The sequence below is a fragment of the Sinocyclocheilus anshuiensis genome, unplaced genomic scaffold (genome assembly GCF_001515605.1).
Source record: "Sinocyclocheilus anshuiensis isolate Anshui unplaced genomic scaffold, SAMN03320099.WGS_v1.1 scaffold1497, whole genome shotgun sequence".
Classification (NCBI taxonomy): Eukaryota; Metazoa; Chordata; class Actinopteri; order Cypriniformes; family Cyprinidae; genus Sinocyclocheilus; species Sinocyclocheilus anshuiensis.
The window spans coordinates 313755-340479 of record NW_015543492.1 but is presented as its reverse complement, the minus strand read 5'-3'; the positions used below and the strand labels follow the sequence as shown (position 1 = coordinate 340479).

The following is a 26725-nucleotide window of genomic DNA, read 5'->3' as shown; positions in this document are numbered from 1 at the left end:
CCCTCGACACAGGAACGACCACCGCTGAAGCACCGTCCGCCAACACAAAAAGCTCCCGAGAGCGCGCTAGACTCTAGTTTGGTAGGAGCAGAACGATGTTGTCGCTCGGCTCAGAAGTGAAAAGCTGGTATGCCTTGCACCGGCTGCCTTTTTATACTCACGCTGTGATCAGCGGCAGCTGGATGCAATAATTGCATGCCAATGTGCATTGGCTCGTTTAGTTACACTCGAAGTAGATTGGTCTCTCGAAGCGAGATCCCAATTTGTCGGTCACCGACGTGAAGTCTCCGTTCCCTCCTTCAGGGAATGAGGGTTACATACGTAACCGAGACGTTCTTTAGCTCTGGGCAGACCACTCTCGCTGCTTTGATTTCCTCAAGAGAGTAACGCGAGTGATCACGTCCCAGCTACAACCAATCATCTGCTCACAAAATTACCTCATTATTAGGCCGGCAGAAAGCCTGCAGGATTGGAATACCCATCATTCCCGAAGTGCTACACATTTCACATACGATAAAAAAAAGTATATATATATTTAAATAGTGTTCAAACTGAACAAAGCCAAAAATATATGTTGCTAATAAAGTTCATATATATTAAAAATATTATTTATATACATTTTCAGTTTACTTGCTTATATTTCATCAAATATTTTTTTATTTATAATTTTTTTATTGATTTTTTCAATTTATTAATTAAAGAATTTACATTTTTCAATTTATTTGCAATTTGTTTAATTATAATTTTAATATAATATATATTTAAATAAAGATTTATTAACTAAATATTTATTATTTATTAGGAATGAATGAATGAATGAATGAATGAATGAATTAAAATATGTATTATTAAATTTAAAATACTATTACAAAGTATATATTGTGTTTCATAAGTTTTATACATTTTTAAGTAAATTCATGTCTTTTATATACACTGTATGATTTTCTGTAAAGACGTGTGAATTGTGAAAAGCACTATACAAATAAATTTGACTTGACTTGACTTAAATGTATTTGTATTGTCCAAAATACCTTTTAAAAAGTGCATTTTACAAGCACCCAAATGTATTCTAAGATTAGAAGTGTTTTTTTGTTCTTTTAATAAAATTTGGCCTTTAAACAAAATATATTTTAAATGTGAAAAAATATTTTCTTAAGTCGCACTGTTTACAACATGCATTCAGCATATATCCTACATTTAGTTTGGCCAGAAATAAATAGTTTTTTGCCGTATACAGTAGGTTCCCGACCTTTGTTGTTTGTTTGTTAGATATTTTGGCTAATTTGATTCTAGTTCTCTTAGCTCTGTTTTTAGATCAGTTTTAATTTTGTGAACCCAAAAGTGAAGAACTAATTTTACAGTTTAACAGCAGAGAAAGCACTTTTCCAAGCAGAAGTATGTGAATAGCGCTTGAGCTCCTTTTTTCTTCACTTCTCAGCAACTGAGATTCGATCATTTCCTGATCGACTTCCAGGAAGTCATGAAAAGCACTGAAGGATCATTTCCTCTGGAGTTTCAGCAGCAGACCCTTCAAATGAAGCGTCCTGTAACATACTGTGGAAAAGATCAGAGCACACGCTGGAAAGAGCAATGAGAGCGATCGGACTGCTGCGTCTGACAGTGACTTATGTGTGTCCTGTGATGGAGAGTTTGATGCTGCAGGAGTGTTTGGAAGGAGAACTCCTCTAGTATTGATAGTTTTGAGTGTTTATGTGATGTAGGGATCATGTGTGTGCAGCTCTGGGCATGAGAGACACACACACACACCCTTCTGTCTTTTAATGTGTATAAATAACTTGGTAAATAAAATGTATTATTATTATTATTATTTAAAGTAATTAATAACATATTTTTGTTTTGTTTTTTGCTCTACTTCTTTTGTTGTTTTTATCTATCATAAAGCATCTTTATGTACTTTGAAAACTGCTTAATAAATAAAATATTATTATTATTATTATTATTAAAGGTAATATAACAGTAGTGCAAATCAAATGAACAAGTAAGAAATAAAACTATAGTAAATAATACAAATAAGTAAATAAAGTAAAATAACGATGTATAAAATAAAGTGCTGTTATTTTTGTTTTTTGTTATGCTGTTTTTGAGCTTTTGTTATGTCTTTTTTTTTAGTGTCTGAGTACCCTGAAAAATGGTTGATAAATAAAACATTATTATTATTCAAAGTGACATAACAATAGTCCAAATCAAATCAGTTTAAAAAAAAAAAAGCAACCATGTATCATTTTATTTTATTTTATTTTATTTATGTGGAAAATATGCTTAATTGTCAAAAATAATGCAAAAAAATCGTAATGCTTCCCAAAATAAACTTATTTTGCGCAAAATAGTTCCTTAGTTTTTCTATTGATTTGGTGGTGAAAGATGAGTTTTCCCTCATGAGATTGACACTGTTATCAGAACAGGTGTGTGTGTGTGTGTGTGAGATGTTTTAGGCACATGGTGATTTCTCCTGTCATGACTCTTTTATTTACCATGTTTTTCTCTCTCTTCCTCAGGTATGAGCTGAGGATCCGTTACCTGCCCAAGGGCTTCCTCAATCAGTTCGCTGAAGACAAACCCACTCTCAGCTATTTTTATCAGCAGGTGGGTGAAGGTGCCGTCGCGGCGTCCCGCTTCATCAGATGACGTCAGTGTGAGTGTGTGTGTCTGTGAGTGTGTGTGTGTGAGAGTGTGTGAGAGTGTGAGTGTGTGAAAGTGTGTGTGTGAGAGTGTGTGTGTGTGTGAGAGTGTGTGTGTGATGGCCACAGGCTCTCAGTGTGTGTGTGTGTGTGTGTGTGTGTGTGAAGTAGGTCAGCGGGTGTGTGGCGCGTGTCTCTTACTCTCGCTGTGACTGAAGAAGCGTCCTCGCTGACAGGAGAATCATGGAGGAGGACAATGGAAGGCCGTTACGGCAGACTGAAGCCGTGTTATTTTGATGAGTGATTTAGTGTTTGTGTTTGCTGAACATCTGCTGCTGCGTCACTCTACGAAACAACATCAAACAGCTTGAGCTCTCAGCCAGATCAACTTATAATGATTATTATTAATGACAGAAAATATTAATACGTCATATTATGCTTTCCCAATCAATAGTTAAAAATATAATGTTGTGAAGAAAAAAAGTACAGAGTATATTTATTGTATTTATTTGTCTCTATTGAATAATTAATCATGTAATATAAAATAATATGAGATAAAACTTTATCTAGAATGATATCTAAACCTTTAAATAACTTTCATTGTTATTATAAACATTATTACATTATCATGCATAACGTAATACTTTATGATGAAAAAAATGTAGGCTGTATATTTTTAACATTTATTTATGTATATATTAAATATTTAATAACTTAATATAAATTATTAATTTTTTCAAAAATTATATTTTTTTCTTAAATTATTATATCTAAAATTTGCATTATAATCATTTTCATTGATATAAACATTATTACATCATATTATGGCATTATATGATCATGTACATCATATTATGATGTAATTTTTTATACAAAAAGTACATTCATATTAGTTTTGTATTCATTTTATACAAAAGTACATAGTATATTTATTATATTTATTCATGTTTATATTAAATGTTTAATTAAATGCAAAAGAATATACATATATATATATATATATATATATATATATACACTACCGGTCAAAATGTGACACTGAAGACTGGAGTAATGATGCTGAAAATTCAGCTTTGATCACAGCAATAAATTAGATTTGAATGTATATTAAAGTAGAAAAACTTTATTTTAAATTGTAATAATATTTCACAATATTACATTTTTTCCTGTATTTTTGATCAAATAAATGTAGCCTTGATGAGCAGAAGAAACTCCTGTAAAAACATTAAAAATCGTTCTGATCCTAAGCTTTTGACCAGTAGTGTATATAAATGGTCTAAAAATTATAATATAATAACTTACATCATTGATATCAAACATTATTGCATCTTATTGGGCTTAACTGATCAATTGTTAATGTAGTGTTAAGAAAAAAGTACATACTGTAGTATATTTATTATATTTATTTATTTGTTTATATTCAATAATTAAATGTAAAGTATAACATAATATTTTAATACGAAAAAATATAAAAAATAATATATATAACCTATTGATGTCATAAATGATTATTTACACTTGTTGATGTTATAATTATTAATGCATCATATTTTCTTAACCAATCAATAGTTAATAATGTTATGAGGAAAAAAAAATACATAGTATTATTTTTTGTTAAATTCTATTAATTTTAACCATTAAATAATTCAATTGTAATAATTAATTTTAATAATAATCTAAAACTATATACAATATAACTGTGATATGATATGATAATATGTATGTATTGAACTTTTTAAATGCTTACATAATGCTTATTGAACATAAGTCTTTCTTTCATTTACGTTTATTTCTTTAGCAGACATTTTTATCCACAGCAGCTAAAATCTCTGCATCCTTCTGTTTGCAGGTGAAGAATGACTACATGCTGGAGATTGCGGATCAGGTGGAGCAGGAGATGGCGCTGAAGCTGGGGTGTCTTGAGATCCGGTGCGTTCATCGTTCATCGTCCCGTCAAACTCTCAGAGAGACGCTCGTGCTGATTCCTGCTTTTGTCTTTTCCAGGAGATTCTACAGAGAGATGAGAGGAAACGCTCTGGATAAAAAATCCAACTATGAACTCTTAGAGTAAGTATTCATGACTGACCGATATGAGTTTCATATCGCTGAATATCATATCTAATAGAGTTTAATGTCCGAAACGGCACGGTTAGCGACCAATATGATCTCAGAATGCCAGGATATTGGCTGAGAGATCAGTGTTAACAAGCTGAGTTTCTGCTGAACGTCATGTCCTCACCGCGCGCACACACACACACACACACACACACACACACAGAGTCACTCTTCATCTCAGCAGGGTCTCACACACACACACACACACACACACACACACACACACAGAGTCACGCGTGTGCATTAGTTCCGGGTCATCCCGTCAGTCGCCCGCAGTCACACAGCAGCGCTCTGGCCCCTCAGGGGGCGGGACAGGCCAGAGAGAGCACACCAATCACAGAGCCACTCTGATTTGAGTGACAGCTGCACAGACAGCAGCTGGAGGGAAGGACATCATCACCTGGTTCACCTCTGAACCACTGTTATTTTACTATCATTCATATACTAGATAGTTTTCATTCATATTTTAAAGAAGGTTTAATTTTTATATTTTCTGTTTTTATTTTAATTTTAGTTAAAGTTTTAGTAATTTTGTTGTATGTTTTTGGCATTTTATTTATCTATTATTTTTTTATTGTGTTTTTGTTAAATATTTTTATTTTAGTTTTCAGTTAATTTAGTACTTCATGTTAAACTAAGTGAAAATGAGAAATTTTTTATTATTTATTTTTTGGGCAGAAACAAAAAAATTGTGGTGGATTTATATATCTTATAATTATATATAAAATATTATGCTTAACCGACCAATAGTTAATACTATAATATTATGAAAAAGTACAGTATATTTATTATATTATGTTCAGTTTTATTTTTTTAAATATATCTATTTAGTTTTTTTAATAAATTTTTTATTTCAGTTTTAGTTATTTATTTTTAAATAAAATAAATCTTTATATTTTATTTCAGTTATCATTTATATGATTTAATTTTAATTTTATTTTTTATATGTTATTTTAGTAACAATTTTTATTTTTTTATTTTTAATAGTCTTAGTTTTAGTTCTCTGAACAATAGAATAGGGCAGAAACTGTGTTGGATTTGTATAACATCGTTCCCTTATATTTGTGTTCTTAATGCTTTTATTGTAAAATATGTGAATTAGTCATAATAGCGCGTGAGTATCTGGCAGCGTTTGTGTGCCGTTAACCTCTCTGGACTAAAGGTTTAGCGCAGCAGTTAAAGTATCGACTGATGTGCCGCTCTCAGGGTCCATGAACATGGATGAATTGGTTTTTGGCGAGACGCCACGCGGTTAAAGCTGAGCAAAGCCAAACCAGAGCGCTTTTCATTTAGATGAAATGATGAAACAATCATCAGGGACTGCTGGCTTTTATTAGGCTTTAAATCTGCAGTCCTGCTCTGAGAGACGACACGTCTTTCTCCAGAAGATACAGGTCAGATGGCTTTTCCACTTTAACATGGCGATTTTAACATATTTAAAAAAATCAGCCTCAAGACTTTTTGTTACAAATTATGTCCAAAAAAAAAAATCTACAAATATTTTTAGGAAGAAGAAAGACAAAATTCTAGCTTTTATTTCACTTCCATTTATTTAGTTCTCATCAAAGCATGCAAAATTAATGCAGAAAGGAGAGGTTGGAAATGCATTACCATGACAAAGTGGAATTATTTATTTTGTACATATTTTTGGAAGTGTATATAAACGCAGTAGAAGATGACATGTGATTTTCATTGTTAGAATAATGTTTTACACATGTATGCGAGGGTTCTGTAGAATGATGCTTGTGCTTTCATGATGTTTGGAAAAGTTGATTCATTGAGTCCACATGTCATCTCGCTCGTCCAAGAGCTTCGTCATGCGTTTATATATCTGTACTCGTTGCTGGAGAGTGTGAGTGAGATCAGTTCACCAGATGGGCTCCTCCTCTGTCAAATGTCTAAATTAAAATATATTTTCTCGGCCGTCTCTGAGTTTGCGATGACATCATTGCATCTGTGCTCAGATTTCTGCTCTGTTTCTCTGTTTTGCAGAAAGGACGTTGGACTTAGACGGTTCTTCCCCAAAAGTTTGTTGGAGTCGGTTAAGGTGAGCGGAAGTTCTCTATTGCAAATACATTGGTTATTAAAGGCACAATATGTAATTTTCGCCACTAGAGGGCATGTATTCAAAATAAACAAAGAGACAAAGGCGTAGTTTGATGACGCCGTGACTGAGTGTGGAATCATGGGAGTTGTGGTCTTCATCCGCACAGCCGATGCAATCCGACGGGACTCGGGCAGAAATCATGTTCATGGATGAGCTAATGATTTATTAACGTAGTAGAATGAAGCAGGGTGAGGCTGAAAGCCGTTGAAGCAGAACGAGGCTGCTGAATGAGCGCGACACGCAGCTCGAAAGCAGCGGAGCTTTTATTATGCCATAGTCGACCAATGTAAGTACACAAGTCAGCAAAATATATAACACTGTTCTAGTGGTTTTTGGATATTTTAATAAAAAAATCTTAAATATTGTGCCTTTAAATCTTTGCATTTTCAAGAATTTGAGTGCTTGTGTGCACTGCAGTGCGTTTCTTACTTAAGTTGTTTCTAACAAGTCTGCATGAAATCAAGTTGATGCATGTTAATATATACTGTTATATAATTGAGAATGTTTCATCTTTGCATATATATATATATATATATATATGCATACACACACACACATATAACTGTACATATGAACACTAATAATATTGACCAGTGTTATGTTCATATTTTACTTCTTTATTTTTTATATATTTTGTTACATTTTTAGTTAAATTTTAGTAGTTTGTTATGTGCATTTTTATTAGTTTTTTTTTAATGTTTATAAGTATTATTTAGCTTTGTTAATTTTTGTATGGTCTGTTTCCTTTTTAATTTTAAAGTTTTTGTAATTTAGTTTTTTGCTTTAGTGGTTTTTTGGTTTTTTAATAATTTATAAACATGTATTTGTATTTTTACATAATTTTTCATTTTTTTCTGTTTTCATTGTAATTTTACTTTTTTTGTTTTTTTTTGTTATGTGCTTTTGCCATTATAATGAGTTTTTATTGTTTAAGTATTAATTAATATTTTACTTTTTTTATTTTTATATTTTCTTTTTTCTTTTAATTTTTTTGTAATTTATTTATGTGCTTTTGTCATTTTTTTCTTTTTTACAATTATTTATAAGTATTTATTAATATTTAGCTTTTACATTTTTTATACTGTTTCCTTTTTAATTTGACATTGTTTGTAACTTTATTTTCTTTTGACATTTTCATAAGTTTTTTTAATTATTTATAAATATTTATTCATATGTATTAATTATTTTTTAAATTGTTCTATTTTGTATTTTAATTTTAATTTGAGTTCAATTGTAATTTTGTTATCTTTTGTCTTTTAATTTTTTATTATTTATATTTTATTTAATTACTTATATTCATTTGTATTTTTTAAATGTCTGTAGATTTTTATTTATTTTTATTTTAGTATAATTATATAATTTAAAATACATAATATATAAATATATACAAATATATAATTGTAGTTATTTTAGTGCATCAACCTAAAATTGTGAAATGTTATCTTGGCAACTAGCTGGAAAAAATTATAAATATAATTATTTTATTTTTTTTCATTTTGGTAACACACTTTAGTTATAGTTTTAGTTTTGGTTAACTATAATAACCCTGATAGTGACTGTCAATGATGGTCTGAGGTAAGGGAAACTCATCACATGGTCAAGCTGGATGGTGTCAGTGTGTGCAGCTGCTATAAGAATAGTGTTCACCGACTGAGACAATCCCACACAACCCTGCAGACAGATGCTCAGTAAAATAGTGGGCTTGTCCTCTGACCCTGAGGGTCACCCTTAAACATGGGTGTGCACGTGGGCGGGACAGATGCGTTATTTCACTGCCCCAGAAATCGAGCCATCCTCCACCGCCTCGCACTCTATTCCCATCGGCTCATGTGTGCGGTTATGTTGTTCGAGAGCTGTTCATTTAGGCCGATTATAACGTTTAATCTGTGCACTTCCTAGTAAATGTCATTTCCGAGAGTTTCCAGCATCAGTGTTTGAGCAGAGCTCTTTTGATGGTGTTAGAAGAGAAACGAGGCTCAATTAAAAGCGCAGCCATCTGTCACTGACCGCATAAATCAGATTCAGCCCACACTGAGTCGAGCTCACATGTCATCATTTTAATAACAATACTGTTTGTTTTCACAGCATAAGGGGCTTATTAAAGGGACAGTTCAGACAAAACATGAAAATCCTGTCATTATCTACTCACCTTTATGTCGTTCCAAACCTGTATTACTCTTTAGCTGGAGCAAAAAAGGAAACTTCTTGATGAGCTGCTGTTTACTATACAAGGCTGTATTTATTTGATTTAAAATACAGTAAAAACAGTAAAATTGTGAAATATTATTACTATTTAAAATAAGTATTTTCTATGTGAATATTTTTGTAAAATGTAATTTATTTCTGTGATGCGCAGCTGAATTTTCAGCATCATTACTCCAGTCTTCAGTGTCACATGATCCTTCAGAAATCATAATAATATGCTGATTTGCTGCTCAAGAGGATCAAAATCATATTTTTATGATATGGTCATTTTTGACAAACGAGGAGAAACCAGAATAGATAATAGATGAGAGAGATTAATATTCAGATGTTTTAGAGACGATATTTGAAGTGTCATGCAGTAAAGAGACATAAGTGATGATTAGGTATACCATAATTTATAGATTTATTAATTTATTATTGTTGTTTTTTCGTTATTTTGACTTTATTATTATTGTTGTTGTAGTTTATTTTACATTTTTTATTATTATTTTTCTTTTAATTTTAAATAAGTTTATAATAAGTTAAATAAGTTTAAGTTAAGTTTAATAAGGTTTTGTCAGATTTACGTCTTTAGTATTAATAGAATTAATTATCAGCTAGGTTTAATAATTAATTTTTGTACTGTCAGTGATCTTGCATGTAATAAGAGAACATTTTACCCATTGTTATCTACGGCTCCCTGTTATGCAAAGTGAAGGTTTGAAATGGCGTGTCGTAATAACAGAGAAGAAGAGCATTCCAGCCTCTTGTTTGGTCCATCAGACCCTTCCCATCATTCCTCCACAGATGTAAGCTCAGATACGGGGCTGCACTTCTTGTCAGCAAGATTGGACGGCCCCCTCTGAAGTGACCGCTCACATGTTTGATATGATCTGTGTGTGTGTGTCTGTGTCTGGAATGCTGTTAGGATATATACCCATAATGCCTTTCAGAGCTCAGATGATCTCTAACACCACATGCCGTGTGTAACGTTTGTGTATTTTGAGGAGAGCAGGAGAAACTGATAGAGATTGATCACTGCAGCGCGTCTCATTTGACTGACAGCTGAATTTGATGGTTGTAATGAACCTGTCAGCACTAATTACTGCTTTGATTCTGGATTATTTTGTTATGCTGCATAGATGTGATTTTACTTTAGCATAAAACATTTATTGTGTTCGCTAAGAACACTATTACTATTGCTCATTCTTAAACTTTGATGCTTAAGGGGCCGTTCACATGTCGCGCCTAAAAATGCGTGGAAAACGCTAGGTGCGCCGCTTTTTGCTTTTTTCCAAAGCGTTCGGGCGCTTGTGCACCGGAGGCGTCTGCCGTTGCTAAGCAACCATGACCTGCGCAATCCATGAAGACGAGGAAGTTTCAGCAAAGAATAAATGGATTTGCAGCACTAAAAATCGCTTGCAGTAGCTCTGCTACTAAATTTATTTAAAAATGCTATCCCTGTACAGCTATGATGAGCTGTTCCTTCATCTTGGCTGAGCTTTCAATGTTATTACGGGAAAGGATGAAGCTGATTGGTTGGTTCTTGTCACATGACCCGCGGTGCACTTGCGGTATTCTGAAAAGTTGAAATGTTTTTATCTCGATGCGGCGTGGACGTGCCTGGAAAAAATGAGCACGTCGCACCGTGTGCGCACCGCGACCGCGTCGCTTCCATTATGAGCGCACCTGCCGCGCATCTACATTTGAAATAATGAACTTGAGCGCGCAAAAGATGCGACATGTGAACGGCCCCTAACTGGTTCTTCAGAACATGAAAAATCTAGTAATCTCTAACATCTAATCTGCTAAATGCGACTGTAAGGCATGAAGATATTATAAACATTAGCATTAGGGCTGCACAATTAATCAAATTTCTAATTCAATAACAAAATTACGGATGCCACAATTACGTAATCGTTCAAAGCGGCAGTTAATCGTTCAAAGTCCACTTATGTTATTCTGTGTGCTTAAAATGTATTTTTCTTTCTACAGGTAATCTTAAGGGTTTTTCCACTGTTTTAATTCTAGTTTTAATATAACATTATAAAATTTGAGGCTTAATGCTATAGAAAAGTTAGTGTTAGAGTGTTTTCAGCTTATTTTATTAATTATATAGTAGTTTGAGAGTGTAGGGAAAGTATGTAATTTGCACTGCTTCACTGGTGTGGCCACTGAAATTGAGCAACTTCTCTGATTGGTGGATATGTCTGCAGGATTATGGGTAGTGTAGTTCTTCAGTGGGAAATTGAATATAGAGTGCAGTAGTCAGGGTCTGGAAGTAAAAATCCCATTTGTTTTCTCCAAGGACGAATTGATTTTGAACAAACTTTTCATCGGTTGCTTCAAACAATGGTATAAACATAATTCAGCTTTCAGATGATGTATAAATCTCAATTTCAAAAAATTGACCCTTATGACTGGTTTTGTGGTCCAGGGTCACATGTGATGTTATTGGAGTAATTTTTTATCTAGTATTGCTCATATGGGGCTTAACTGGAGTCCTGCTGGTGTTTGTAATCAGTGTGAGGTGTAACGCTGCTCTTTCTCTCTGTGTTTCAGGCCAAAACGCTGAGGAAACAAATCCAACAGACGTTTAAGCAGTTTGCCAACCTGAACGACGAGCAGAGCATACTGAAGTTTTTTGAGATCCTGGCCCCCGTCTACAGATTCGAAAAAGAGTGCTTTCGATGTGCTCTGGGGGTAAGTCAGGTCACCGCTGCTGTGGGGAATCACTGGGCTTTAGTGCCCCCTGGTGGTCTTTTACTGACACTCAGGGTTCAGAATGAAGGATTACCTGATCAAAAATATTATTTACTGGTCATTAAACTGTATTTTGCATTATACTGCGTACTATATGCTACTGTTCAAAAGTTTGGGGTCAGTAAGATTTATTTTTTTAAGGAAATAAATAGTTTTATTCAGCAGTGATGCATTAAATTGATCAAAAGTGACCGTAAAGATATTTATAATGTTATAACATATTTCCATTTCAAATAAATGCTCTTCTTTTGAACTTTCTGTTCATCAAAGAATCCTGAAAAACAAAATGTATCCCAGTTTCCATAAAAATATGAAGCAGCACAACTGTTTTAACATTGATAATAATCAGAAATGTTTGTTGAGCAGCAAATCAGCATATTAGAATGATTTCTGAAGATCATGTGACACTGAAGACTGGAGTAATGATGCTGAAAATACAGCTTTGATCACAGAAATCAATTACATTTTACAATATATTCAAATAGAATGCAGTTATGTTAATTTGTAACAATATTTCACAATGTTAATGTTTTTACTGTATTTTTGATCAAATAAACGCAGCCTTGGTGAGCAGAAGAGGCTTCTTATGACCTTACCGACCCCAAACTTTAGTCTATAATATACTATATTATACATTATATATTACATCATGATTTGTTTGGCATATTTTTATTTTGGTGTTATAATGAAAGCAATATTTCTAGATAAAATTAGTGAGCCTTTATCAAATTACCCAACAACTAGTTATTTTTTGTTAATTTTTGACCCTGCAAACTTTTAATGTTTTATTGTTTTATGCTTAAATCTTAATTCAGTGTGCAGTCAAATCCTGTCATTAACGCTCCTCTCTCTCTGTCCGTCTCAGTCGAGTTGGGTCATATCAGTGGATCTCGCTATCGGTCCAGAGGAGGGAATCAGTTACCTGACAGACAAGGGTTCCACGGTAACGCATACTGAAATCACCATAGCAACAAGCATCTATTTTACATTAATCCCAGTTGTTTGGTTCAGTTGCTTGGTTCTATTTATGAGTAGCTCCGCCCACATTGAAATCTCATTGGTCCAAAATCCTAACTAAAATTAAACTACAAATGATCTTGTTTGCTGATTGGCTGATTTTTGAAGTTTATACGGAGAAATTTCTTTATTTTAAAGCTGGTCTGTCCCATTAGTCGCTCTGTCGTGTGATGCATGACTAATGTGTCTAATGTGTTTTTTTTTTCAGCCGACACATCTGGCCAACTTCACACAGGTGCAGAGCATCCATTACTCGTGCGTGGAGGAGAAGGAGAGGAAGGGCGTCTTGCAGCTGGACGTGGCAGGAGCCGCTGAGGTAAACCACACTGCAGTTTAAAGATCATGATCAGCCGTGGTTCTCTGAAAAAACTTTGGCGTTTCAGCTCAAAAGTAAATGATTTTGATTGTAGGATCTAGTGTTTAGTTAGAGATGTGTGACTCAGGAGGGTGTAAATCCAGCTCAACCCTGCGCTGACGGCACTCTAATTTCAGTACATCACTGTTATTTTGGGATTTGTCTATACTTTGTCAGTCTTTTTTTCTCTTTCTGATTGTCTGTCTTTTAGGAGCCATTTTTACCCGGATTTAGATGCTGTGGTGGATTCGTTAGACTTATTCAAACCAGTGGTGTTATTATTCACTTAGACTAAAACGTTTTTGGTCGGTGAAATAAAACAAAATATAAATATTAGATTAAACATGTTTTCATAAACTGAAAAAAAAGCTGAAGTTGAAGTACTGAAATGACTACAACTAAAACGCAAATAAAGAAAATAAAGCTAAACAGATATATATATATTTTTTTTATTAGTAGTTTATATATATATATATATATATATATATAAACTACTAATAAAAATGGCCATAAAAATGACCAAACTAATAAAAATGACTATAACATTAAAATTAAATTAAAATGAAAACAAAAAAATATAAAAAGAAAACATGAAATATATAAAAATTAAAGAAAAGAAATGTTGCCTTGCCAACTTACTTGGGTATAAAAAAATAAGTTTAAGTTAAGTGCTAAAATTACTAAAACTAAAACAGAAATGAAAATAAATTAAAGCTAAAGAGAAGTATTTAAAAAAAAGCTAATAAAAATAACAAAGCACATAACAAAATTACTTAAATCTAAGCTAAAATTAAAAGGAAAACTGAAAAATATAAAAATAAGAAAATAAAAATGTATATATAAAAGAACGTTAACAATAAGTTGGAAATGTTGCCTTGTCAACTAACTGAAATAAAATAAGCTTAAGTTGAAGTATTAAAATTACTAGAACTAAAACTGAAATAAAATTAAAGCTAAATAGAAATATTGTCATTTTATATTCATTATTATATTATTTAACTAAAAAAATAGATAACAGAAAATATGATAATAAAAACTAGTTCTAAATATTGATAAATACTAAAATAGTATGTCAATAATACTAAAATAACACAGATTTCAACTGTTAACTTGTGAGATCGTAAGTCTTTTTGACCAATTCGTTAAAGATCTGGCTCATAAGAGTCATTTGTTTGGGAACTGGGCTAGACTGCGTACACAACAAAATATTTTTATCTCATCACATTTAATCTAGACAGCATAATCACAGCTCGAGTCAAAGGAAGCACTGTTGTGGGCGTGTTTGAGGGCGTTTGTGGGCGTGTCTTCAGTTGTGGGCATGTTTGAGGGCATTTGTGGGCGTGTCTTCAGTTATGGGCGTGTTTGATGGCATTTGTGGGCATGTCTTCCATTGTGTATGTGTTTTTGGTCAGTGCAGCTGGTCTGTGTTGTATCCTGACGTCATGATGAGGCTGGCGTTGCTGATAATGGCTCATTGTGAGTCTGGTTTCTTTCTCGTAGCCTCTCACGATCAGCACGCCATTCTTCTCCACCGCTGAGAACATGGCCGACCTTATCGACGGCTACTGTCGCCTGCTCAACGCCGTCAGCCAGTCCTTCATCGTCAGACCTCAGAAAGGTACGTCTGCCTCACACTGCTGCATTGTGGGATGTTCGGAGTACATAGGCAGTGAACCGCAGAATTAGCTTGAATGGGATGCATTGAGTGGAAAATCTCAGCACGAAGCAGCACAGCTGTTTGCCTCAGCAAGACTCAAATAGAAAGACATGTATATTGAAAATAAGTCCACTTGTAGTAAAGTATGAAATGTGGTTCTTGGTAATGTAGTGTCTGGGTGAGTCGTGTTCTCCTGTTTGATTCATAAGCTGGTGCTGTGTGTTTTTCTGTCCTACAGAGGGGGAAAGAGCTCTTCCATCCATTCCAAAGTGAGTCATAAATTCACTTCACTGGTGTTCATGAGCTGTTTAATAAACTGACGTTCATTTCGAGGAGGTTTGAGCAGCAGTTAAGGCTTAAACACCATCAAAACAGGTCAAAACTGAGCTGGGTGATACATCAAACATTCAATATATGGTTTTGTTGATGATGGTTTTAATGCATTTTTTTTGCCCATGAAGTAAAAAAAGTATATTATAAAAATATATAAAATGTTCTATAACTTTTTAATATTTTTAAAATCATTTTTATTTTATTTTATTCTTTTGTCCATGAATTTTTTTTAAAGAGCATCATTAGAAAGTCTAGAGTGGAAAAAAGTATATTATTATATTCAATCTTAATATAAATATATAAAATGTTTTATAACTTTTAATATTTTTAAAATCGTTTTTATTTTATTTTATTTTTTTGTCCATGAATTTTTTTTAAAGAGCATCATTAGAAAGTCTAGAGTGGAAAAAAGTATATTATTATATTCAATCTTAATATAAATATATAAAATGTTTTATAATAACTAAATAAAATACATAAATTAAGAGGTGTAAATCGAAAGTACATTCTCTGTCTATGAGAATGTGATCGTTCTGATTATTGGTGTGTTTATTAAAAGGCAGTAGTGTAATTAACCAGTGTGTGTGTGTGTGTGTGTGTGTGTGTGTGTGTGTGTGTGTGTGGCTTTTAATTTTTTTTTGCCCATGAAGTTTCCTAAAGAGCATCATTTGACTAATTTAAAATCAGAAGTATATAATTATATAAAATATTAACAAAAAATAATATCAGTAAACATAATGTTGTATAACTTTTAACTTTTTAATATTTTTAAAATCATTTTTATTTTATTTTATTTTTTTGTCCATGAATTTTTTTTAAAGAGCATCATTAGAAAGTCTAGAGTGGAAAAAAGTATCTTATTATATTCAATCTTAATATAAATATATAAAATGTTTTATAACTTTTAATATTTTTAAAATCATTTTTATTTTATTTTATTTTTTTGTCCATTAATTTTTTTAAAGAGCATCATTAGAAAGTTCAGAGTGGAAAAAAGTATTTTATTATATTCAATCTTAATATAAATATATAAAATGTTTTATAACTTTTAATATTTTTAAAATCGTTTTTATTTTATTTTATTTTTTTGTCCATGAATTTTTTTTAAAGAGCATCATTAGAAAGTCTAGAGTGGAAAAAAGTATCTTATTATATTCAATCTTAATATAAATATATAAAATGTTTTATAACTTTTAATATTTTTAAAATCATTTTTATTTTATTTTATTTTTTTGTCCATGAATTTTTTTTAAAGAGCATCATTAGAAAGTCTAGAGTGGAAAAAAGTATCTTATTATATTCAATCTTAATATAAATATATAAAATGAATTAGATTTTTTTTTAAATATTACATATATTTTAACATTTTCTAAATGTAATATGTAACATAATATATAATATTGCATTATATTTAAATAATGTTTTAATATATGTTATTGTATTTTAATATTTTATGATTTCATGATTATTCCCAGGCTTAAAAATATTATATACCACGTTGCAATGTTCTGATTGAGGGCTAACTAAAGAGTTTCAATTCTGCATCATGTTGCATTTAGTACATACAAACATTTTAGTATAATTTTGATTATTAAGTTAGCATGCATATTTGCACCTGGTACCAAAAAAACGCACACATCCAGAAGTTCTCATGTTCACGTGAGCCATTGGATAATAATGTCTTGTGTGCATGAAAACAACAATAATCACCGTTTTGTTTGTTAATGAAATAATTTCTCCACAGACTTGCCAACAACGAGAAGCGTCTGGAGGGGATCCGGGCAGGAGTTCGTGCCATCTCTGTTTCAGGTGAGACATCTCTGATTTATCAGGTTTCTTGAGGATCTGTCAACTCTGCAAAACAGTTTCCATCAAAATCTGATGCTTAATGGCCAAGACCTTTGTTCTGCATAAGTCTGAGGGACTTTCACCTGTTTTATTGTCTATCAGTTCCAGTTTCAGCTCACTTATGAAAGTTACAGCAGCAGCAGCAGGCTGCATGAATTACACTTGAAGTTTAATACTTAGTGTTCGAGGTTTGTTCAGATCACTGAGTATGACTAATAGTAATAGTGATGCTATTCAATACAATCAGATGCATAGTGAATGTGGTTTCACAACGTCTCTAAAGGATGTCTATTTGATGTCTTCAAGATGTTGGGCTGGTTTCTGCAACGTCTGCACACATTTAGAGCTCGTCATCACTTGTATTTCAGATGTTTCATGCTCATGAATGTGTCTGCTATTTATAAGAGGTTTACACTGGAGATTTCCAGCATAATCTATAATCTAAAGCCACTTTCTGAAGACAGTGTGCATATTTAAATGAAGTCAATTTCATTCTTCTCAATGCAGACATGCTTCATTTTTGATGTTATTGCACTCATTTCTGGACGTGTTTGTACTGATTTGCACCTGAGTTGCATAATTCATTTAGTGAATCAAGTGCTAAAATAACAAACAGCACATGTGTGTGAATTGAGCTGATAGTGAAAGTCTGAGCGCCACAGATCGCGTGTGGTTTGTCAGGCTGAAATGTTTTGTCACGGATCTGGAAGATAAATATGTTTATTGCGTCTCCATTCCTCCTGCCATATTCTCTTGCTTTGCTTCACTCTCTTTCTCTGTCCATCTGTCGTTCTTCACTGAAGACTCTGTGGTTCAGACGCCCACCAAAGCTGCTAAAGCTCGGCGCTTTCTCCTTCCGTTTGTCCTCTGTTCCCATGATTCTCCTCCTAAGGGTACATGCTGTTCCTGTGTGTGTGTTTCATCACTAACCCTCACCTGCTCTCCACCCTAAACACATGTCAGCATATATCAGCTGTTTCCCATAGAGTCTTACAATTTAATAATAAATTTTTTAATTGTTTTATATATATATGTGTGTGTGTGTGTGTGTGTGTGTGTGTATCGTTTTTTGTTTAAAATAATATGAGAATATTTAATATATTAAAATTATGTAATATAATATATATTAAAATAAAATATATTTTACATTACAGTACAGCCAATTTTCTTTATGCAAAATGTTTTTTTTCTATTGATTTAGTGATGAAATACTTAACTTTTGACAGTTTTTGTGAGACTCACCCAATTTTTATTTATTTATTTATCTGCTAAATACATTAGACGTATAAACCTGCCTCCAAATAAGATCAGAGATTTTTACATGTGAAATGCACTGAATTAGACCCGTGGCAGAACAATCCAGGCAGATGTGTGTCCACGTCCCAATTGAATCTCATCCCACACATTCCTGCAGCACGTCTAACCCAATATAACCCGCACTAATGACTCCCAGAACAGCATGAACAAAACACATTTACTGCAGGAGCTGCTCACACAAACCAGTTAACCGCTTCAAATTGATGACGAACGTGTGTTTTCATGTCTGCTGATGAATTAACCTTTCTCCTCTCTGCTCCTCTCTTCTCCGTTCTTTGCATGGACCTGCAGAAGGTCTTAGCGGAGATGGTAATGTCTGACTTGCAATCTTCATTTCTTTCCTCAGACTAGCTCTCTGCTCTGTGTGCATTTGGAAAGTTACTGGAATCTAGTCAATCTCGCGTAGACTGTAGTTTAGTTGTAGTGTGTAAATGTGAGTCTCCTTCACTTTTAAGTGCACTTGAAGTCTCTTTTGCTCCCTGCATTCCTCGCAGGGCACTTTAAAGGTGCATTATTTAGAGAAGCGAGTGACCTCTCCCAAAAAAAAAATGCTGGACTAAATGTGTTTTGCATGAAGGCGAAAGAGTCACTTCCTTCCCCTCGTCTTTCTCGAGCTCGACCACAGAGCCGCTCTCTGATTGGCTGGTCAGACAGACACTCAGATGGAGTTCAGAGAGTTTAAAAGAGAGAAGTGCACTTGAGTTTGAGTTTGAGTGTGTGTGTGTGTCTTCATGGAGGGATTTCTTGGCTGGTTGACCGGCTCTAGTTTGTGTAGTGGAAGGTTCCGTGTGTTTGAGGTGGTGTAGTGACCGAGTGGGCGTTATTTTGGCCGGTGTGTGTGAGATACTGACCGCTGCTGCTTCTGTCTCCCTGCAGAAACAGACGACTACGCAGAGATCATAGATGAGGAGGACACCTACACCATGCCCTCTAGTAAGTACCCTCGCTCGTGCCGCCTTTTAAGTGTGTGTAACTGCCGTCTACCGGGATCCCGATGTTTCTGTCCAAATCCGTACGGTTTTCGGAGCCAAATCCTGACTTTTTTTTTCCCCTGTCTGGCTCGTTTGGTTTGTTGATGTGGCAGCAAATGAAATTTAAAGTATCCAGCTCTGACATTCCAGAATATTCTCTCTGGAAACTCAGTTTGTGTTGTGCTTTAGAAGGTTCGATTCATCATATATGAAATTAAATCAGGTCATATTTGGGCGTAATTCAGATGCAGAGGGAATTTCTTTTTTCTTTTTTTTTTAAAGCATGCACGTGTTTGGATTGAACTCAATCTGACATATTTGCTTCGGAGATGTTTCAAGGATTCATAAAGTATTACTCATCTATAAAAATGCCCATTTTCTTTTAGGGTTTGGAGTTGAATGTGAATTAGCTTTATATAAACACACTGGAAGTCTGTGATGTGTCATGATTTAGTGAGTGTGTGTGAGTCAGCGACTGCACACTAACATTCACGAGTGTGTGACTTTACAAACAATCACAGGATTTTGAACACACACCGACTCAATGTGTGTGTTATATGAGTCTCTTCAAGACAGTTTCATGACAAAAATGGTCATCATTTACTCACCGTCATGTCGCCCCTTGACCTGCATGGTTTTCTAGCGTGCAGCACAAAAGCAGATGTTTAGCAGAATGTTCATGCTGCTCTTTTCCGTTCAATGAAAGCCGATGGTTTCCAGTGGCTGCCCAGCTAACAGAAAAGGTTCTCTCAAGTAACGTTAATAGAACATTCGTTCAGAGTTATCTGGTCTTTAATAATGTTCTCAAAACAATAGCACAAAAAAATTTTTTTATGCATTGTTCATGGAACTTTTTGCTGAAACGTTTTAGTTGGACATTCGTCTGACATTTTTTAAATGTGACTAACAGAGAACATTCAAAAGTAACATTCCGATAATGTTTCTAACATTATGAAATTGAATGCTCACTTAACCAGGAAAAGATTTTTAAAACATAAAAAAAAAAGAAAAGACATTTTGAACATTCTGAGAACATTCAGAAATAACGTCTTCATAACTTATTGGGAACATTACAAAAACATTCTTGGAGCATATTTTTGTTAGCTGGGTGTCAAGCTCCTAAAGAACAAAAAAGTAGTTGATATGACTCATGCACTATATTAAAAGTCTTCTAAAGCCAAAAATGTTAAAAAATGTTGTGATCACATAACGGTAACGTTTGGCTTCAGAGGACTATAAATGTAGTCATTTGAACTATTTTTATTGCGCTTTTGCTCCATTACTGCAAAAAGTGATTTTCTTTCTTATTATTTTTGTCTTGTTTTATTTTCAGTACAAATATCTAAATATTCTTAAATAAAGATACATTTAATTGAGATGCAAAACGACATCAAATAAGTTATTTTTTGGAGAAATTGATCAATATTAAGTGATGTTTGTGCTTAAAATAAGAAAAAATATCTGCCAGTGGGGTAAAAAAAATAAACTTGTTTTCCCATTAAATTACATTTATTTTTCTTACATCATTCATTAGTTGCTTTCCTTATGTTTAAATGAACAGCATGAGCATTTTTTGTGTTTTATGCTTTGAAATGACAGGTGAGTAAATGCTCACAGGATTTCATTTTTGTCATTTTGTTAATGGCAGTTTCAGTTCGCTGAAATAGTTTTTATAATTTATTGCTCATTGTAAAGGGAATTTTTATGTTGTCCTCTACATCATTTTTATAATCTGCTGAATACACACGTTTTATAACAGCTCTGTCGTGATTGTTTGACATGTCTGTGATTGATAAGTGTGTGCAGCTCTCCACATCTCATCCCTCTGTTTCTCTCTCTCTCATCCTGAGCTTTAATTCTGATCTAAAAGCCCAATCTCTGACTTTTCTCTTTAACAACCAGCAGAATGCTATGGATTAGACGCAGGTAACACCATCCCTCTGTTTGTGTGCTTCTCTTTTTCTTTTCTGTTTCTCTGTCTCTCTGTCCCAGGTTTGCTGTGTGCTTGTGTTAGAAGCAGGTTCTTCCTCATATCACAGACTAATGCAGGTTTCATAAAATAATTTTGTGCATTTCATGGGAATCGAACCCATGACTTGACATTGTTAGTGCTACGATCTAACTTATAGAAGCTATGATATAAAAAAAGTATTGTGTCACACAGCATCTTTAAGGCATTATATTATTATTAAGCATCTTTGTATTATTATTGTGTATAATGTAATTTATACGTATTTGTAATATCATTATTAATAATATCCCATTAATATATTTTTGACATTAAATACTTTGTATAATTGAAAACCTGCAGAAGTCGTTGATATGTAGCCAAACAATAGATTATTATTTTGTTTTGCTCATTTATATTTTTCAAATAATTTTTTTGTTTGTTTGTTTGCATTTAAAATTTTATTTTTGTAGGTTTTAAAAGTTTGGAATCACTATGTTTTTTTTTTACTGTGATATTCAGCAATATTTTTTTTCTCTGTCTCTCTGTCCCAGGTTTGCTGTGTGCTTGTGTTAGAAGCAGGTTCTTCCTCATATCACAGACTAATGCAGGTTTCATAAAATAATTTTGTGCATTTCATGGGAATCGAACCCATGACTTGACATTGTTAGTGCTACGATCTAACTTATAGAAGCTATGATATAAAAAAAGTATTGTGTCACACAGCATCTTTAAGGCATTATATTATTATTAAGCATCTTTGTATTATTATTGTGTATAATGTAATTTATACGTATTTGTAATATCATTATTAATAATATCCCATTAATATATTTTTGACATTAAATACTTTGTATAATTGAAAACCTGCAGAAGTCGTTGATATGTAGCCAAACAATAGATTATTATTTTGTTTTGCTCATTTATATTTTTCAAATAATTTGTTTGTTTGTTTGTTTGCATTTAAAATTTTATTTTTTTAGGTTTTAAAAGTTTGGAATCACTATGTTTTTTTTTACTGTGATATTCAGCAATATTTTTTACTAAGATATTTTTTTTACTTTGATATTCAGCATTAAAACGATCAAAAATCACAGTAAAGACATGTTTTATAAACTGTTTTAGCTTTTTATTTTGCTGTATCATGATTTCTACAGAACATTAAGGACTTTATTGAAGACTTATTTCAGTACAAGTTATGTACATTAGTCAGAGTGGACTTCATATTTATTATGACAAATGAAAATGAGTCTGGCATATATGTGCAGTTTGTTCTTCTCAATGTTTTAGGTTTCCTTTATTTTCATAGCCAGTTTTTTGTCATCTAGTGACTGTCCTTTTGTCCATCACAGCCTAGTCTTCATTCATGTCCATTTAAATATGGTGTCCACCCAGACTGAGGTCTTCTGTTCATGACCTCAGTGTTTCTAAACTTGCAATTGACGATTTTCAAGCGATTTGATAAATGGCTGAGCATTTGTTGATCTCGGTCACAGCTGCTCGTGTGCAGCATGTCGCTCTTCTGAACTTACATGATGTCTAGAGTTTGTAGTTTGTGGATTCCTCTGTTGCTGAGCTTCAGGTTTGTGACGGTTGGTTTCTTGTGTTCTTCATCTGTAGCTCAGGACTATGAGATCCAGCGGGACAGAATCGAGTTGGGACGGTGTATCGGCGAGGGCCAGTTTGGCGATGTCCACCAAGGGGTTTACATCAGTCCGGTAAACAACAGATTCATCATCCACACAGCCCACAGAAATATTAATCAAACAAAGACTGCATTTGCCATGAATAGTGTGCCAGCTTGTGGCCCTTTTCATTTTTTCCCCTAAATCAATTAATGTCAGAATCCCATGTTACAAAACTATTATTTAGCATAAATTGAACATAGCATGAACAGTAGAGTAGTTTTGACTGCATTCGTTAAGCTCAACCTTAGAACCCTATTATAACCGTTTTTAGGAAAATGATCAAGCAAATATTTTTGTTAAGTATATTTTAAAATACATGTTTTAATATAATTTTATGTTACAAAAAAGTTTATATAATATGTGATTATTAGTTAGTACAATCTAACATTTGGTCCCAAACTAGCTCTCTATTGATCAAGCAAATATTTTAGTTACATTTATGGAAAACATTTTTATATAATTGTTTTGTTTAAAAGTTATTTTATATAATAAAGAAGTTTGTATAATATATGATTATTAGTTAATACAATCTAACATTTGGTCCCAAACTAGCTCCCTATTGATCCAGCAAATATTATTTTTTACAAAAATAATACATTTTATATGGAATATTCCTTTTTATATAATAAATACGTTTATATAATATATAAGTTTATCACTGAGTCTGCTGAGTGAGGTCTTGATTCAGGCTAAACCTGCAACCAATCTTTTTTTTCTTCCAAATAAGTACATTTTAAATAATTTTAACAATTAAATGTTGTTTTTTAGATTTGTATGTATGTTTTATGCTATTATGTTTATAACAGTCACAGATAAGCAGGTTTTAAACTGTATTTATGATATACAAATTTTTTTAATAAAATTTCTAATATTTACAATTCAATATTTTTTCAAGATGTTCCAAATTTATTTTATAACCGATTCCCTACTTGTTACTGTGTTCTGAAGCTATTCAAACCAACTGAAATGTCTCTGTTTGTGGACCTACTGTTTTGCCACTATGTACTTTTAATTTTCTAATCTTAATTCATTCACATAGTTTTTGATTTGCGTGTGTTTGACGTGAAGCATGTGCTCTACCTGACAGGAGAATCCAGCATTATCAGTGGCCATTAAGACGTGTAAGAACTGCACCTCAGACAGCGTGCGTGAGAAGTTCTTACAGGAAGCTCGTGAGTATCAAGAGTTCACACTAGTGTAGAAGCAATCAGATGAACGAGAGAGCAACAGTATGCAAGTGCTGTGACAAGTCTCAGTTAGTCTAGCACAGTACACATAGCTAGGGTTTTTTCTTTTTTTCTTTTTTTAATAGAATGGAATAGAATAGAATAGGTAAGTGCTAGTATTAGTTCGTCAGGTGCTGGCGAAAAAGATGTGTCTTTAGACGTTTTTTGAAAATGGCCAAAGACTCGAGATCGGGAGGTCATTCCACCAGCAGGGCACAGTCCAGGAAAAGGTCTGTGAGAGTGATTTTGTGCCTCTTTGGGATGGCACCACAAGGCGACATTCACTTGCAGAACGCAAGCTTCTGGAGGGCGCATAAGTTTGAACTAGCGAGTTTAGGTATATTGGTGCAGAGCCAGTTGTTGTCTTGTAGGCAAACACCAGTACCTTGAATTTGTTTTTGAAAATGGCCAAAGACTCAGCTGTTCGAATTGCGATAGGGAGGTCATTCCACCAGCTGGGCACAGTCCAGGAAAAGGTCCGTGATAGAGATTTTGTGCCTCTTTGGGATCGCACCACAAGGCGTCGTTCACTTGCAGAACGCAAGCTTCTGGAGAGCGCATAAGTTTGAACTAGAGAGTTTAGGTATATTGGTGCAGCGCCAGTTGTTGTCTTGTAGGCAAACATCAGTATCTTGAATTTGATGCGAGCAGCTACATAGCCAGTGTAAACTGATGAAGAGAGGTGTAACGTGAGCTTTTTTCGGCTCGTTAAAGACCACTCTCGCTGCTGCATTCTGGATCAGTTGCAGAGGCTTTATAGTACATGTGGGAAGGCCCGCCAAGAGAGCATTACAATAGTCCCAATCTGGAGAGAACAAGAGCTTGGACAAGGAGTTGTGCAGCTTCTCTGATAGGAAGGGTCTAATCTTCCTAATGTTGTATAAGGCAGATCTGCAGGACCGGGCCGTTGTAGCAATGTGGTCTGTGAAGCTTAACTGATCATCGATCACAACTCCTAGGTTTCTGGCTGTCCTGGAAGGAGTTATGGTTGATGAACCCAGCTGTATAGAGCAGCTGTGATGAAACGATGGGTTTGCTGGAACCACAAGCAGTTCTGTCTTAGTAAGGTTGAGTTGAAGGTGATGGTCCTTCATCCAGCTAGAAATAGGAAGGGTCTAATCTTCCTAATGTTGTATAAGGCAAATCTCCAGGACCGGACCGTTGTAGCAATATGGTCTGTGAAGCTTAACTGATCATCTATCACAACTCCTAGGTTTCTGGCTGTCCTGGAAGGAGTTATGGTTGACGAACCCAGCTGTATAGAGAAGTTGTGATGAAGTGCTGGGGTGGCTGAGACCACGAGCCGTTCTGTCTTAGCAAGGTTGAGTTGAAGGTGATGGTCCTTCATCCAGCTAGAAGTGTCTCTCAGACAGGCTGCAGTGCGACCAGCTACCGTTGGATCATCTGGTTGGAATGAGAAGTAGAGTTTTCTGAATGACAGATCCTAATGATGACATGTAGATGGAGAAGAGAAGAGAAGAGGTCCAAGCACTGAGCCTTGAGGAACCCCAGTAGCAAGAAGTTGTGACTTAGAAACCTCATCCGTCCAAGACACTCTGAAAGACCTACCTGAGAGGTAAGACTTGAACCATTGGAGTAGTGCGGCAGGACAGAGGGTGGACAGGAGGACCTGGTGGTTAACTGTGTCAAAAGCAGCAGACAGATCCTCGCTCAAGTGTCTTTGCACTGAACGGAAGAAGGGATATCGGTCTGTAGTTTTCTAAAAGTGCTGGATTTAGAGTGGGTTTCTTAAGCAGTGGGCTTACCCGAGCCTGCTTAAATGCTGTGGGAAATGTACCAGTGTGAAGAGAGGTGTTGATAATGTGAGTAAGCGCAGGTATGACTGAAGAAGAAATTGCCTGAAGTATGTGAGTGGGGATAGGATCAAGTGGACAAGTAGTAGGATGATTGGAAAGGATAAGTTTGGAAACGTCTGTCTCTGAGAGTGGAGAGAAAGAGGAGAGAGAGTGTGCATTTGTCATTATGAAGTTATCATCGGTTTGTGGTGTGGAGAATTGGTCATTGATGTTCCTTGTTTTATTTATGAAGAATATTGCATAAGTCAATAATAATAATAATAATAATATATTGAATAAGTCATCAGCTGTAAGAGTTGATGAAGGAGGAGGACAGAGAAGAGAAGAGAAAGTTTTGAAAAGTGTGCGAGGGTCAGAGCAGTTGTTAATCAAAAGCAGTGAGAATGGAGGTTTGAATTTCTGGTACAAATGAGACTAACAAAATTAACTGTGTAATATAGAAAAACAAGCATCAGCACTTTTATTTTATCAATATACTGAGGACCAGTTCATCACAAGTTCAATATGACGTGGCCTTTCTGTTTGAAGGGCCTCATGGTTTTGTGCCCACAGCTTCCTCAGATAATGGCTGCAATGGTAATTTTATCTGAGCTCAAAAGGGCAAGCTTGGCATTTGGTGTAATACATGTTGCAGAATAGCAATTATATTTGTATTTGGGTTTAAAAATAGGTTCAATGCAGATCAACCGGACATGTGCATGCTGAATTCACGAGACAATAGTATCATTCCTGTCTGAGCA

General features: G+C 34.0%; 1 pseudogene; it reads left to right on the top strand.

Moving 5' to 3' along the window:
* The window catches only part of LOC107694767 (focal adhesion kinase 1-like), a 69411-nt pseudogene that overhangs the window by 22437 nt on the left and 20249 nt on the right, over positions 1-26725 (top strand).